This window comes from Delphinus delphis, chromosome 15 (genome assembly GCF_949987515.2).
Source record: "Delphinus delphis chromosome 15, mDelDel1.2, whole genome shotgun sequence".
NCBI lineage: Eukaryota > Metazoa > Chordata > Mammalia > Artiodactyla > Delphinidae > Delphinus > Delphinus delphis.
The window spans coordinates 46,521,613-46,532,603 of NC_082697.1; the positions used below are offsets into that span (position 1 = coordinate 46,521,613).

The 10,991-nt window shown below is 47.8% G+C and overlaps 1 protein-coding gene across 2 annotated transcripts in view; it reads right to left on the bottom strand.

Moving 5' to 3' along the window:
* The window catches only part of RIN2 (Ras and Rab interactor 2), a 208,424-nt gene that overhangs the window by 64,859 nt on the left and 132,574 nt on the right, over positions 1 to 10,991 (bottom strand). Inside the window, exon 1 of one of the 2 annotated variants that reach the window (XM_060031300.1) lies at positions 1,599 to 1,625. The exons of the other annotated variant lie outside the window; for it this stretch is intronic. The gene's annotated coding sequence lies outside the window, so the exon portion shown is untranslated. Of the gene's footprint in view, positions 1 to 1,598; positions 1,626 to 10,991 lie in introns of those variants that run through there. 2 annotated transcript variants of the gene reach the window in all.

Sequence of the window (10,991 nt, forward strand, 5' to 3'; positions counted from 1 at the left end):
CCCTGGGGAGGCCCAGCCTCGGGCTCGGGCAAGCCTCGGCCTCCGGCAAACCTCGGAGGAAAGATTCCCACTGCAGCACATTCAGCCTCTCCGCCCTCAGTCCCCTTCACGGCCACAACTGTGATCTGAATGTCAAAATCCCAAATGGCTTTCCCCAGGAAAAGCAGCTGACCCGCTCCGGCCAGGCTGTTTTTTCCCAAACACACGCTACAAACTGCGGTTGCCACTCAGCCGCACTTGGATGGCAAATCACAGGTAACACTGCTTATCTGTAAAGCAGAGGGCGGCGTAGTGCTCCCAAGACACAAAGGTGGGTGATGACAGAGGTTGCCCCTGGCTGGATGGCTATGGGACTCTTCAGGCCGGATGAGGGCTCTTTCAGCCCCTCCATCCCTTTCGACCCCAACTCATCCACCTGACGGCACAGATTTACCCGACAAATGGAGCAGAGGCTAGGGGTCCAGAGCCAGGCCTGCCTCTGAGTGACCTGTTTATATGCCAGCCAGGCCCCTCCAAAAGTAAGAGTCATCCTGAAATCTCTGCCACCCCCTGAGGTCGGCCCAGATGTCACTGATGGGATTTGAGCTGTTCCCCACATTGTCCCCAGATACACGTGTGTGTGTGTGTGTGTGTGTGTGTGTGTGATTGGTTTTAATTCCTGCAGATGTTTGACCTCAACCCTGTGCTCTCATGTTCTTCCAGATTTGAGGCCTTGAGGGCAAACAGAGATAACTTACCACCCACCAAAGGGGACCAGTTTGAACCTAAGTTTTAGCCTTTTCCCATGTTAAAGCCAACAGTGGTTTCAACGTATGCGCTTTATCCAAGTCAGTGCTGCCTCATCAAAATTTCTCCAAACCCACTTACACAACCCGAAACCCCAACACATCCTGGTCCCTGTCGAGAATTCCTTCAAGGGGGAAGGGGCTGCCTAAGCACGTGCCAAGCTGGGAAGCCAGCGCTTCTGTCCACAACCCTGATTGGCCGCCCAGGACATGCCGTGGACACCTGGGAAAGAGGCAACAGAGCCAAAGGGCTGTTCTTCAGTGAATCTTCTCCAGAGATGGGCCATCAGGTTTCAGGGCACTGAGCTGGTGAGACAGTAGTTCTTGCACCAAAACACAGCAGGTGTGATCCACCTCTCCAGAAAGCTCCACAGGCAGTGACACAGTCAGGGCACGGCAGAGACGCCCTGATAGAGCCAGGGCACTGTCTGTGTCCGCCACGCCCCTTGGGGAGACGGGGCTGGTGTGTTGGACGTACCAGCAGGACGAGCCCTTCTGCAGCCGCCTCAGGGGTACCAAGCCAGGGGTTGGGTCTCTGGGTCCCTCCCTCATTCTGCTCAGAAAGCCAGCACCCCGGGGCACCAAAACAAAGCACAGGAAGTGCTCACCTAGGCGATTTTCACACTCTCCCGGCAGCCAGGCCAAGGGCAGGAGAAGAATTCGGGAAGTCCCAGGTTCTTTCCCGACATCACACCCAGGACCCGGCCTGGACAAGGCGGGACCTGCCGGGCTCTAGCCTGGCACAGGAGTCTACACTGATGTGGACCACTCTGTAATCATTCTGGGTAACGTCCCAGTCGGCGGGAACCTCACCTTCGGGGCCACACTTCCAGCAGCAGGCGGGCACAGTGTGGAGGCAGCCAGCTTCCAGCCACTCCCGGGTGGTCTGGCAGCAAGGAGGGGTGGTGAGCGCCCCAGCTTGGGCTCGGAAAGACCTGCCTTCAAATCCCACCTCGGCCTCCTGTCAGCTGAGTCCTGAACCCATCTGGGCCCACTCATCCCTGGACCTTGGATGCTTTGGGGGAGAGAGTTGGATGATTAAATAGGATGATGACATTAAAACATTCTGCAGCATGCCCCTAAATGCTCTCGCATTCTCTTCCTAGTCAAATCCTCTCTTTATATCAATGGTGACCTGCTAGGAAGCAGAGAGCTGATAAAGCTGACACTTAAAACGGACTCACACACCTCCCAGCCTGCAAAGAGGCCATTTCATCCCCAGCAGCCGACAGGATCTACAAAAGACCAGTGTTCGCAGACTCCAACCCTCCTTCTGCCTGTCTGCCCAGAAGTCTCTCATCTCGAGATCTGCCCACTAGATGTCAATTTCCACCACCGACCGGGAGAGAAGCTGCTGTCTGCCACCCCTGCTTGCAGGGCAGCCTGGAGGGAGGGAAAAGGGAGGGACTCCAAACCTTGTTTTCTTTCTTTCAGGGTTAGATAAAAGGAGAAAAATTCTCTTGAAGGTCAAGTAAAAATAAAACGAGAAAGTACTTATAGAGCAAGTTCTGATACAGCGCTCTTGGAATTCCAGGACCAACTCAGGAATGTTACCCGTGGTTCTGAAAAGGATGTACCACGGAAAGATGAAGACTTGAAACCTAGGGTGTGGGAAAAGTCAAGTGCTTGGCCCTTAGCCACGGAATTTCTATTCCCCAAGTGCATCAACTTGGCCTTGGGGTGTGATTGGCCTTTACAATCCTATCAGCTTTGTGGGATTAGACCCAACTCCAGGTCATGAACAACCACTGACCCTGACAACTGCCTTTCCTGTCTGCTTCTGCTGAGCTGGAGAAGGCTCCTGGTCTTGCGGGCACACCCCATGCTGGAGTTTTTCTGAAGCAGTCTGGAAAATAATGGACTTCCTACAAACTTTCAAATGATCTTTGCCCCCAGGAACCGTCACCATGGAAACCAAGAAGTAACAAAAGCTGCTTCCCTTCACCTGCAGAGGAGTGTCTGGGGAATAATGTTGGAGCATCTCAGAACCTTGCCCTTTTCTTTGTTTTGCTTTTACTCTGTGTGTGTCACGTCTCCCAAGAGGGTTTGCATTTACATTTTTGAAATTTAATTAAAATTACAAACATAATACATTCCCATGAAAAACAGATTATTGTAGTTGTAGATGAAGAGTGTTGCCTGTCATATCAGTAAACAAAGGATGTCAGGGCCATCAGGCCAGCAGCCACTGCAGTTCCCTGCCTGTGCACCCTGAGGGCACTCAACACAGGATAGTGTCCCTAGATAGCTACGGTGCATACCGAGGAACGATGTCAATGAGCCCAGACTCCTGCATCTTTCCCAGAGGAAAGTGCTAAATTCATTAATTTGAGATGTCTGTTTTTTCTTGAATGAACAGTAATCTTTTGATGTTCAGACTACTTGTTCTTTTTTGTAAAAACTCCTATATATCTGGCTCCTCCCTGACCTCTCTGGAACAGTCCCTCAGAGTTATCACCTCAGGATGTCCACCGAATAAAATATAATTCTCAACTTTTAGGTTGTGCATTTTTTTCAGTCCACATAGTTGAAACTAATCTCCCTCAGGACTTCCCTGGCAGTCCAGTGGTTAAGACTCCACGCTCCCAATGCAGGGGGCATGGGTTCGATCCCTGGCCGGGGAACTAAGATCCTGCATGTCGCATGGCGCAGCCACAAACAATCAAAACTAACCTCCCTGGACTAACACCTATAATCCCACCTACTCAGAAGGAACCACAACGATCAGTTTTGTACGTATCACTCTTGAATGTTATCACTGTGTGCTTTTTCTACCAGATGGAATCGTACTGACGTATTGTCCTATACCTTGTCTACACTCATTTCACCCAAGGAAATCTTGTAGGATTTATCCATGTTGATACACGAAACCTTGGTTCATTCATTTTAAGTGGGAGTGGTTTTCCACCAGAGGGATAAACCATGCAGGAGGAATATACCATGTATCCATTCTATCTTTTTTTTTTTTTTGGCTGCGTTGGTCTTCGTTGCTCCACACAGCCTTCTCGTTGCGGTGGCTTCTCTTGTGGAGCATGGGCTCCAGAGTGAAGCCTCAGTAGTTGTGGCGTGTGGGCTCAGTAGTTGTGGCTCACGGGCTCAGTAGTTGTGGCTCACAGGCTCTAGAGTGTAGGCTCAGTAGTTGTGGCGTATGGGCTTAGTTGCTCCGTGGCATGTGGGATCTTCCCAGACCAGGGGTTGAACCCGTGTCCCCTGCATTGGCGGGCAGATTCTTAACCATTGCGCCACCAGGGGAGTCCTATCCATTCTATCTTGATAGACGCTTAGGTCGTTTCCAATACGTTGCTGTCACAATCCTTACCATAATGAACAGCCCTGTGTATTGTGTGAAACCTCAGAGAAAATGCCAGGTTCTAGGCCCGTGACAGGTTGGGGTGGTACCACGTGGCTCTCCCTGGGTCCGTGTCCAGCTACAGTGCCTCCACCTTCTTTGACAACATCCACCTCACTTAGTGTTTGCTGGTATCAGACTTCTAAGCTTTGGCTAATCTGATGAGTACAAGTGGCTTTTTATTGTCTTAATGTGCTTTGCCCAGATTAGATGTGTCAGGGAGGAATAAACTTTCCTCTACCCTTCTAGGTTCTTCTGGCTGGTCTAAGAGTTAAGAACTAAAATAAATTAAATAAATTAAAAGGAGACAGATTCACAGCAGAAAATCAAACAGAAGTTTAATAACACGTACACATGGGAGAGACCCAGGAGAACTGAGTAACTGGCCAAATGGCCAAAACCTTTAATATACCACCTTCAGCTCAAGACAAAAGAGGATGTTGGGATAGTGGTTTGGGGTTTCAAAGGGGAGGAAGGCAGTTCACATGAGATGGAACAGCAGATGTTTGGGAAACAAAGGTTTGCTGGGCCCTGCAGAGACAATGGGACCCGGAGAGGAGTATGAACAGACTTCCTGTCCACCACCTCGTTCATATTAGAGGTATTTATGGTGACGGCTCCCTTCCTGGAACAGGTCCTCTATCTGCATTCTATTAGGCAGTTTAGGGGGAAGGTCAAAGGTTCCTCCTGAGTTGTTTTTTTTTTTAATATTTATTTTATTCATTTATTTTGGCTGTGCCTGGTCTTAGTTGCGGCATGGAGACTCCTTAGTTGAGGCATGCATGCGGTATCTAGTTCCCCAACCAGGGATCAAACCCGGGCCCCCTGCATTGGAAGTGCAGATTCTTACCCACTGGACGACCAGGGAAGTCCCCTTCCTGAGTCTTCTGGGTGATTGTTTTCAACTCCAAATAATCTGCACGCCAAAGAGATATTTTGGGGTGGCAACTTTTTCTCCCCTGCCTATTTTTGTTGTCTATTTGTATTTCTTCCTCGGAAGGATTGCCTGTTCATTTATTTGTTGCCGTTTTGGGGTTTCTTGATTTTTCTTAAGTTGTGTAAGTTGTGGATATGAATCCATTGTCTCAAATATTTAAAAGATTTTCTCTCATCCTGCGTCTCTGTCTTTTACGTTTCGTTAAACTTTCAATGTTCATAGAATCAAAAGTTCCTTACGGTTCTTGCTGACTAAACTTTGCTAGGAAGACATACCTTATCTTGAAGTAATAAAGTCTCCTCTGTTTTATGCTAAGACACATAGTTTTCCTATGTACATATGATGTATTTGTTTATTTGTAGGCCTTTCATCCATCTGGACTTAATTCTGAGTGTGCTGTGAAGTCAGGACGAGGAGGTGAAGAGATGTCTATAGTAAGGCCAGGGCTGGTTACCCATGCCCCCCGGTCCCCCGCCCCTAAACCCTGGCCCTGGGATGCCTACATCTGCCCCAGGGCCTTCTGCAGACCAAAGAATGTGCCCAGAAGGCTGCTTTTCCTCAATCTGCCCAAAGGCTGGGGGTGGCCCACAAGGCATGAGCTCTGCCCTGGATTTTTCATTCCAAATGGAAAGCCAAAGGCTGCCACAGTATTTATGCCACAGTCCCTACTAGCTCTGCTGATCCAAAACAGCCCCTTAACCACAATCAGAACCTTCCCATTTACCAAAAAACAACACACACTACCTTTTTATTCCACTTTCTCCTTTGTAATTAAAAAAAATACAGCCTATCTCCAACACACTCACGCAGAGGAAAAGCTGACGAGCAACCCACCCCTCCCCGTCCTCTGGGTTAAGTGAATGGTTTGACACGAGTAACTTTCTGTTTTTAGCACAAAGCAGTAAATAGCAGTATTTAGAAGAAACAAACACAAGTGAATAACTGAATATTTAAAAGCAGAATTTTGGCTAAAGGCCCAGCTTCAAATTCCTTTGGCTCTGCTAATTCAAGCAAGGCATCCTTGAGGAAATAATTTGACCCCTTAAATTTTCTCATCCATGAACTGAGGACACTCTGAGGCCTGCTTCTCAGGGCTGTTTAAGAGTCCCAGGAGGTGCTGCAGGCCAAGTCCGCAGCAGACGGGCACCTTTAGTGTTTGCCCGTGGGGAGAGGACTTAGCGATGTACACCACCACCGTTGGAGGACAGAAAAGTGAGAGTCTGGTTTAAGGCGTGCCAGAAGTATGGGCTGGGGTTAAGGATGCAGTATGTGCAGGCTGATTGCATCTGCTGGGGACGCAGGTCCTGCGACAATGTCCATGAGGGAGCCCTCCACGTGCTATGTCCTCCTGGCACCTGAATTCCACGGGGCTTGTTAGGGGCCTGATAAGCATGGATGTACTTTGGTTTTGTTTTTTTTAAATAAATTTATTTATCTTTGGCTGCGTTGGGTCTTCGTTGTGGCGCACGGGCTTCTCATCGCGGTGGCTTCTCTTGTTGCAGAGCACGGGCTCTAGGTGTGGGGGCTTCAGTAGTTGTGGCTCGTGGGCTCAGTAGTTATGGTGCACAGACTTAGTTGCTCTGCAGCATGTGGGATCTTCCCCAGACCAGGTCTCGAAGCCATGTCCTCTGTATTCGCAGGCAGTATCTTAACCACTGAGCCACCAGGGAAGTCCAGCATGGATGTACTTTGAACGGGTAGAAATATTTGAAATTCGGGGAGACCCAATCAGTACTGGTGCCCCTTACGTGCACTGGTACTCCTTGCAGGACCTCATCGAGGGACCAGGCTTCGGTAGCGCTTAGCCTCTTGGGCCTTCCCCACATCTGAAGAGCCCTGCTGCACAGTGGCCTCCCCCGAGACTGGTGCTTCTGCCAGACACGTTAGGTGCTTCCCCAATGCCTTCAGGGGAAGGGAACTGGCCCTCCACGGCCAGCCCCAAGTCCCTTGTCGGAGGACGGAACCTGATTTGTCTGGTGCACAGAGACCCAGAAGGGCCCTCAGAGTCAGTTCTGGACCACTGACTGATGGGCGCTGGGGTGTAAATACTCCAGATCCCTCACCTCTGTTCCTTTAAGATGGAGCCAAAGTTACCCTCAGGGGACTGTGCTTGAACTTGGACCCTTGCTGACCTTCTCTGCCCCACTCCGCTGTGAGTTTCTCTCGGGAGCACTTCTTGATAAGCCACTTTCATGAAAATCTTTAGCTCTCGGTTTGTTTCTGGAGATACTGACCCAAGATGCCCCCAACCTTCCCACTTGGCCGCCCTCTTTCACCACTTGAGGTTGATGGTCCTGCACCTGGGACCCTCCTGGAGCCAGAGGCTCTCTCGAATGGCTGCCACCTGGATGTAAATTCTGTACAGCAGCAACGGTGTCCTTCTGCTCTGTGGAGACCTCTGAACTCAGCAAAGTCCGGGGCCCAGGAGTTGTTGAATGAATGGGTGCTCTCCCCTCTTCCGCCTTCCTCTTGGTAACTTCCCTGTTCATTTCCTTCTAGACCAGGGGTAAATCAGGACACAGATTGGGTGGCGCTCCAGTCCGACCATTAGAGCCTCAGCTGGACACCATGGGGAAGTAGCTGACATTGCGGCAGCCACTGCAAAGGTGCCGCTTAAGAGTTTTCAATTATTCACCAGCAAATACACCGATGTGGTTGCACATGCAGAGCGCAGAGCTCTCTTCTGAGCCATGATTAAGCTCTCACTGAGCGGAAGCCGTTGGCTTTAAAACACGGCCTCTCTAATGACTCAATTGTAAACTGCTTCTGTCGACTTGTAAGAGAGACCCGCACTGGCTCTACCCTGCCAGACACTTGCCACCAAACATGGGGAGGCCCAAATATGGGGAATAAATCGGTGTCACTTCTAGAGGCCCAGCCCAAAGCTGTCTGTTAGTTTAACCATATTTGAAATGATCCTCCACAGCAAACACTGATATAACTTTAAATTTAGTTACATTGGAAAAAAAAAAATTTTTTTAAGATACAGAGTGGGGCTTCCCTGGTGGTGCAGTGGTTAAGAATCCGCCTGCCAATGCAGGGGACACGGGTTTGAGCCCTGGTCCAGGAAGATCCCACATGCCGTGGAGCAACTAAGCCAGTGAGCCACAACTACTGAAGCCTGCGCTCTAGAACCCGTGCTCCGCAACAAGAGAAGCCACCGCAATGAGAAGCGTGCGCACCGCAACGAAGAGTAGCCCTCGCTCACCACAACTAGAAGAAGCCTGTGCACAGCAACAAAGACCCAACGCAGCCAAAAATAAATAAATTAAATCAATAAATTGATTAAAAAATAAAGATACACAGAGTGTCTGTAGTTCTACATACGAAACATGGAAGCAGCCGGTGTGGTGTACCTTGAAACAGTCATTTGGCTGAGGTCCTGGTTTACTCTGTCAGTTGTCTGAGGCCAGTGTTGCGTTAGATTCTTCAATGACCTCAGATGTCACAGATATCGCCATATCACTGCCCGTGGCTTTGTGTTTTAAGGTGAAATAATAAGCTAACCGACAGAAGCACAAAGCTCTTTCTAAGAGTTGGCACTAATGTTTCTACAGCCCTGGCTTCAGCATTTGTGTCTGAAGTCTTGATTTTGCATATTTTAAAAAGATTTTAAAGAAATGTTTACAGTGGTGATCATTTTGTAACGTACAGAAATACTGAATCACCATGTTGTGCACCAGAAATTAACTTAGTCTTGTAGCTCAATTATACTTCAAAAACAAACAAACTGATAGAAAAAGAGATCAGATTTGTGGTTACCAGAGGTGGGAGTGGAGGGTCGGGGAGGGGAAATTGGATGAAGGTGGTCAAAAGGTATAAACTTTCAGTTATAAGATAAGTAAGTACTGGGATGTAATGTAAGAGAGTAAATCCTAAGAGTTCTCATCACAAGGAAAAAAAATCTTTTTTCTTTTTCTTTTCTTTTGTATCTATATGAGATGATGGATGTTCATTCAACTTCGTGTGATCATCATTTCATGGTGTATGCAAGTCAGATCATTATGCTGAACAGTGCTGGATGTCAATTATATCTCAATAAAGCCGGGGGAAAATAAGCAAAAAAAAGAAACATATATAGAGTACTCTAGGTCAACAACAGAGAAGAAAGACATACAATGTGCTCCATCAAATTTAAGATAGTATCATTATAAGACACCATCAAGAAAAAAAAAGATCTGCCAGTTATAACACACCCTTGACTATAGGATACAAATAACTTCAGAGATGGTAAAGTTTGAAAATCAGTACATCTTAGAATCGAAATGCGCTGTCAATTGTCTTCATGGAGCTCAAGTGGAAGGGCCTGAGGTTGTGTTGGTTGATTGTTAGTGCCTTGTTTTGCTGTCTTCTTAGTAACAAACGTGCTGCGTGTGACTAACATCCTGGAACTTACAAAACGGGTGCGGTCCGATGACCAGCCAGCCTTCCAGCTTCCTGGGCTCCACCTGGCACCCCCTCCAGGTGTGACAGTCTCCCGAGAGGTGTTCCACAAAGTCAGAGGCTGGAAGACTGGCCAGAGCAGATTCCCACACAGCGAGCAGGCATCTCTGCTCAGGTCCTGGGAAAAAGGAAACTGGGAGGCCGATCGCATGGGAAACTAGAGCTAAAGCCCGAATGTGCTGCCCTTTCAGCCTTCAAGCATTCAGAGGAATCCCAATGTGGGTAGGTTCACCACTACAATCAGCCTTGCCCACCCACTCACCGGTTCAGCCACAAAAGTTGTTCCTACAGTTAAGAAAACTATGCAAAACTTGAAGTGAAAAAGCTCCCTTCAGGGTTTCCCTGGTGGCGCAGTGGTTGAGAGTCCGCCTGCCGATGCAGGGGACGCAGGTTCGTGCCCCGGTCCGGCAAGATCCCACATGCCGCGGAGCGGCTGGGCCCGTGAGCCATGGCCGCTGAGCCTGCGCGTCCGGAGCCTGTGCTCCGCAACGGGAGAGGCCACAGCAGTGAGAGGCCCGCTTCAAAAGTTCCCTTCAAAGTCCTAGTTGGGCACCATCTAACAAGCCTGCCTAAGGGTCGCCTGGGATCACATTTTGTTCAACTCTTCTTTTTTTTATTTTTTTGTCTGAATCGCATGGCTTGCGGGATCTTAGTTCCCCGACCAGGGATTGAACCCGGGACCCCGGCAGTGAGAGCGCAGAGTCCTAACCACTGAACAGCCAGGAATTCCCTCAACTCTTTTCTTTGGATGAAGGCTCAGATTCTGTAAAGTCAGATGCAGAACTTATGGAAGATTGATACGGTGCAAATGATATTTGTTTGGCAGAAAAGATAACCCCAAAGGTTTTGGTTTTATTGCCCTGTCCACGTTGAGCCAGTTTTGTGTTAGGCTGAATTATATAAAATTGCAGTGTTGGAAGTGCAAAAAATGGTTGCATATCGGCAATATCAAGCCCATATCTAACTTTGCAAAGTTAGATACACAAAGCTGGCCAGTGGCAGATTTTTAAAGCTGGTTCAAGATAAAATACTTTTGTCCGCTCTTTATTTATTTATTTTTTTGAAACAGCTTTTTATTAAACAGCAAAGCATAACGGCAACACAACTTTAAATGTTTGAAAACTTTAAATGTTTGAAAATTAGGTCACAAAGGGATGCAAAATGTTTGCAGTATGACTATCATATATTCATACAGCTAAAGTCATCAGATCTTACACCAATACGAACATTAAGATTATTCTATGATTAGCCTAAATTTAATAACCATAAACTATATTAGTGGATCTCTCTTCCTATTTAATATTTTAACATTACTTCTGATACTGATTTCTTTACCAAATGGAATCTACAAACTAATTTTTTTTTTTTTTTTTTTTACAAACTAAATTTTAAAAAACTGTTAAATGACTAAAACTCTGCAAACCAGTAGCTGGGTTTACAGAAAATTCTGGGAGAAGTAGATAAAATACTGAGAAAG